The sequence below is a fragment of the Schistocerca nitens genome, chromosome 6, assembly GCF_023898315.1.
Source record: "Schistocerca nitens isolate TAMUIC-IGC-003100 chromosome 6, iqSchNite1.1, whole genome shotgun sequence".
Taxonomy (NCBI): domain Eukaryota; kingdom Metazoa; phylum Arthropoda; class Insecta; order Orthoptera; family Acrididae; genus Schistocerca; species Schistocerca nitens.
In genome coordinates, this window is record NC_064619.1 from 344,913,590 (window position 1) to 344,919,389 (window position 5,800).

The 5,800-nt window shown below is 45.9% G+C and overlaps 1 non-coding gene across 1 annotated transcript; it reads right to left on the reverse strand.

Moving 5' to 3' along the window:
* Nucleotides 1-4,239: 4,239 nt before the first annotated feature.
* Trnat-ugu (transfer RNA threonine (anticodon UGU)) lies at nucleotides 4,240-4,314 on the reverse strand. The gene has a single exon. It is a non-coding gene; the product is annotated as a tRNA-Thr (tRNA).
* Between the last annotated feature and the right edge of the window lie 1,486 nt (nucleotides 4,315-5,800).

Sequence of the window (5,800 nt, forward strand, 5' to 3'; positions counted from 1 at the left end):
TAATTTATCAAATAGATATATGATTTAGGTACATACCGACATTACAGAAAAGAAGAAACGCCTTTTAAATTTTCGCGGTTCTATTTTTGCTTACCTACAAGGTGCTTCCCTTGTACAGCATGTTAATACGATTTCGCACACCGCTAAAATTTAGAACGAGAGCACACTGCATCAAGATGCGTGCCAGCCACGGGGTATCTGACACGCAACGTGAAGGCTAGTGACATCTCTGTGTGCGTCTGACGCGGCCGGAGAGTTGAGACACCCAAGAGACACAGCGTTTCACTAAATGGACTCAGTATAAAGATGACAATCTGCATAATATTCTGGTGCGGTAAAGTCTCTCTCTACGTGAATTTATAGGTATGTATTAAGATGTGATGCTGACACATACATAGATGCAAGATCTAGGTTATTCCGGTATTCTGAAACCACAGGCCAATATTAATTGTCATGTAGGTGATTTACGGCATTTGTAGCCAGAACAGCGCACCACGTTCGAATAGCACAAGGGGAAAAATTATGAAACGACATTTTTCTCACACATCTGGAAGGCCATCTACAATGGGTAGCTTATCTTGCAGTTTTGGCAGGTGAGGTGATCATGACTTCGACAACGAGTGTAGTATGCATTTGTTGCGGATGTCACAAGACAGGGCAAATTACTTTGTAGATTCGTAGATGCATGAAACTTTTCTTTGCTTTAGTTATTGCTTTACTGTGCGAGGATTTAAAAGACGGGCAGTGGTCGTGATTGCAGACAGCGTATCAGCTCTTTGGTGGATAGTTAAACGTTGTCTTTCTTTCTCTAGCACATTATAGTGTAGGCAGTGCCCTTGACTGTGTGAAAGACAGCCATGAAATTACTGCAAAGGAGACGTATTATGTTAACATCTTAACATCAGGCAGCTAATTCTACCAATTTCCTTTTTATGTTTGCATTTTGTTTTATGCCATCACATTTTGTGGCGGATGGCACCCGACAAGGGCGACACGCGGACATACTAACGTCATTTTCGGTACACCTATAGTACAGTAGTACAATGCCTGCTTCATATGCGTAGGGTAAATATTGTAGTTGAAAACCGAAGCTTAGCACACAGAATAGCTTTTATACATAGGTGTCTCAATTTGTACGTTAAATAATTAAAACTAAGTCAGGCAGATAATAGTTTGCACTTGATACACTGTTTTTTTTCCTTATGACCTATTGTACAACACTAACTGATGGTATTGTGGTGAAAAAAATGAAATATGTTTCTCCTACTGAGTTAATGTAACACTTGCTTAGTGGTATAGTTGCTGGTTTAGTCACAGCAACAGAAAGAATGTTCGTCCTGACAGGCTTGGGCTTGTAAAAGTGCTTAGCCAATACTTTTAGCAATCACTGACACAGCAGAAATGCGTTTGTGCAGGGAGAGCAAAAATGCGAGTTGCCTAGTAAAAATATTACGTCGAACAAACACTCTAAAATACGGCATCGCTAACGCATATTTACAGCACCGAAATATTTAATGTAAATGCGTTACGCAGTCTCACTATTTGTGGGGTGCTTACAGAAAATGTCCAACAGTTTGCTGCTAGATACGAAAGCGATCAATTCTGCGAATATTGACTACCTTTTCAGATTCAGTTACATACAGTTTACGTAAAGGACTCGCTTTTTTTTTTTTGTGGAACTCACATGCACCATAACGTCAAGATATGTTATGTTACTAAATACCGCTATTTTTCTGCAGAATATGCTATGACATCAAAGACACTGCTGTTCAAAGTATCCATCCTTGGCACTTTACATTAACTCTGCTTCTCACTTCAGCGTCTATGGACAGTTGCGATGCACCAATCGTTAATACAGAGAGAGAGAAAAGAAAAAAAAGAAAGAAAAAGAAATTGTTTCAAATGTGTTTAAACTCCTAAGGGAACAAACTGCTGAGGTCGTCGGTACCTAGACTTACACGCTACTTAAACTAACTTATGCTAACGACAAGACACACACCCATACGCGAGGGAGGACTCGAACCTCCGGCGGGAGGAGCCGCGCGATCCGTCACATGACGCCTCAAACCTCGCGGCCACTCCACGCGGCTTATGCAGACCACTCAGATATTTATTGTAAAAGCAGATCCACAATAATGGGTGTATGCCAGCTCTTTTTTGGCTGATACATATGCATTTTAGTCCATTCCATCAATTTTACGACTTTCTGATAAGCCATTCTACGAAACCAATTTACTATCAATTTTACCATTTTCTAGATTCTGCATCCTACCAAATTGCCAACTTCCACATTTCGTCTCACACCAGTTTATCAATTTTGCAGACAGTTTTATCGATTTCCAGGTTTGATGTCCTACCAAATTACCAGTTTCCTACCAAATTCGTTGTAACAAATATCAAAACCCTAATTCTCTCATGTTCCATATCTTATACACTCCTGGAAATGGAAAAAAGAACACATTGACACCGGTGTGTCAGACCCACCATACTTGCTCCGGACACTGCGAGAGGGCTGTACAAGCAATGATCACACGCACGGCACAGCGGACACACCAGGAACCGCGGTGTTGGCCGTCGAATGGCGCTAGCTGCGCAGCATTTGTGCACCGCCGCCGTCAGTGTCAGCCAGTTTGCCGTGGCATACGGAGCTCCATCGCAGTCTTTAACACTGGTAGCATGCCGCGACAGCGTGGACGTGAACCGTATGTGCAGTTGACGGACTTTGAGCGAGGGCGTATTGTGGGCATGCGGGAGGCCGGGTGGACGTACCGCCGAATTGCTCAACACGTGGGGCGTGAGGTCTCCACAGTACATCGATGTTGTCGCCAGTGGTCGGCGGAAGGTGCACGTGCCCGTCGACCTGGGACCGGACCGCAGCGACGCACGGATGCACGCCAAGACCGTAGGATCCCACGCAGTGCCGTAGGGGACCGCACCGCCACTTCCCAGCAAATTAGGGACACTGTTGCTCCTGGGGTATCGGCGAGGACCATTCGCAACCGTCTCCATGAAGCTGGGCTACGGTCCCGCACACCGTTAGGCCGTCTTCCGCTCACGCCCCAACATCGTGCAGCCCGCCTCCAGTGATGTCGCGACAGGCGTGAATGGAGGGACGAATGGAGACGTGTCGTCTTCAGCGATGAGAGTCGCTTCTGCCTTGGTGCCAATGATGGTCGTATGCGTGTTTGGCGCCGTGCAGGTGAGCGCCACAATCAGGACTGCATACGACCGAGGCACACAGGGCCAACACCCGGCATCATGGTGTGGGGAGCGATCTCCTACACTGGCCGTACACCACTGGTGATCGTCCAGGGGACACTGAATAGTGCACGGTACATCCAAACCGTCATCGAACCCATCTTTCTACCATTCCTAGACCGGCAAGGGAACTTGCTGTTCCAACAGGACAATGCACGTCCGCATGTATCCCGTGCCACCCAACGTGCTCTAGAAGGTGTAAGTCAACTACCCTGGCCAGCAAGATCTCCGGATCTGTCCCCCATTGAGCATGTTTGGGACTGGATGAAGCGTCGTCTCACGCGGTCTGCACGTCCAGCACGAACGCTGGTCCAACTGAGGCGCCAGGTGGAAATGGCATGGCAAGCCGTTCCACAGGACTACATCCAGCATCTCTACGATCGTCTCCATGGGAGAATAGCAGCCTGCATTGCTGCGAAAGGTAGATATACACTGTACTAGTGCCGACATTGTGCATGCTCTGTTGCCTGTGTCTATGTGCCTGTGGTTCTGTCAGTGTGTTCATGTGATATATCTGACCCCAGGAATGTGTCAATAAAGTTTCCCCTTCCTGGGACAATGAATTCACGGTGTTCTTATTTCAATTTCCAGGAGTGTATATGAAGACAGTAACTGTTCTCGAAAGAACAGAATACTGTTGATGACCGTGCAGCTTTTCCCTGGAATAAATGATGACTAACTGAAACCCTTAGCTGCCGATAGGTGTTGTTGATATACCTCGATGTGGACAGCTGAAAATGTGTGCCCCGACCGGGACTCGAACCCGGGATCTCCTGCCTACTTGGCAGACGCTCTATCCATCTGAGCCACCGAGGACACAGATGAATAGCGCGACTGCAGGGACTTATCCCTTGCACGCCTCCCGTGAGACTCACGTTCCCAAATGCCCACAATTCTATGTATGTAATGTACCTTATAGACATTTGCCCATTCACTCACAGGTGTTGTTGATATACCTCGATGTGGACAGCTGAAAATGTTTGTCCCGACCGGGACTCGAACCCGGGATCTCCTGCTTACATGGCAGACGCTCTATCCATCTGAGCCACCGAGGACACAGATGAATAGCGCGACTGCAGGGACTTATCCCTTGCACGCCTCCCGTCGGCAGCTAAGGGTTTCAGTTAGTCATCATTTATTCCAGGGAAAAGCTGCAGGGTCATCAACAGTATTCTGTTCTTTCGAGAACAGTTACTGTCTTCATATATATAGTTAAAAGGCTACCCAGCCATTGACCTTCGTCTGTGCGAATGCGCACAGGTTCTCCTAACTCTTACGGGAATCGCCAAAGCGTGCGCGAGTAATGAGTGAATGGGCAAATGTCTATAAGGTACATTACATATATAGAATTGTGGGCAGTTGGGAATGTGAGTCTCACGGGAGGCGTGCAAGAGATAAGTCCCTGACGTCGCGCTATTCATCTGTGTCCTCCGTGGCTCAGATGGATAGAGCGTCTGCCATGTAAGCAGGAGATCCCGGGTTCGAGTCCCGGTCGGGGCACACATTTTCAGCTGTCCACATCGAGGTATATCAACAACACCTGTCGGCAGCTAAGGGTTTCAGTTACTCATCATTTATTCCATATCTTAGTTTCATTAACCCAGCAACGATTTTGTATTTGTGTGTGTGTGTGTGTGTGTGTGAGCGCAGTCGTGCGTGCATGATACAAAGATGAAAAGCAGTACAGCTAGCGATCATGTTACCACTTCAATATAGTAGTGCTGAAACCAATTGACCAATTGATTGCGTGACTACATACCTGTATGTTAAAGTGTTTTTATAAACTGCAAGTGTATGTCTTGCCATTAATAACTCAGAACCGAATTTGTTAAGTTACAGTTCACTACCTGGCACACAAGTATGTCGCTAAGTACCAATATGTTTTTTTTTTTAATAAGTATAGGTAGGACATTGGGGAAAGAACAGTATTTCTTGTACAGAATATATATATATATATATATATATATATATATATATATATATATATATATGTATGCAATTACTTACTACCATTGCACTACAACAGAGTATTTCGCAAAAAAGCTATATTCTATAAACGTTATATTCTGCCTGTACTGCCGGCCGAAGTGGCCGTGCGGTTAAAGGCGCTGCAGTCTGGAACCGCAAGACCGCTACGGTCGCAGGTTCGAATCCTGCCTCGGGCATGGATGTTTGTGATGTCCTTAGGTTAGTTAGGTTTAACTAGTTCTAAGTTCTAGGGGACTAATGACCTCAGCAGTTGAGTCCCATAGTGCTCAGAGCCATTTGAACCATTTTCTGCCTGTACTACACTCAGTCGAATAGGTGCAAACACATAAAGTGGAATACCATTCGTGAAATCAGCCTCTACAGAATTGATAGGTTCAACAGTTATTCTACATCTACATTTATACTCCGCAAGCCACCCAACGGTGTGTGGCGGAGGGCACTTTACGTGCCACTGTCATTACCTCACTTTCCTGTTCCACTCACGTATGGTTCGCGGGAAGAAAGACTGTCTGAAAGCCTCCCTGCGCGCTCTAATCTCTCTAATTTTACATTC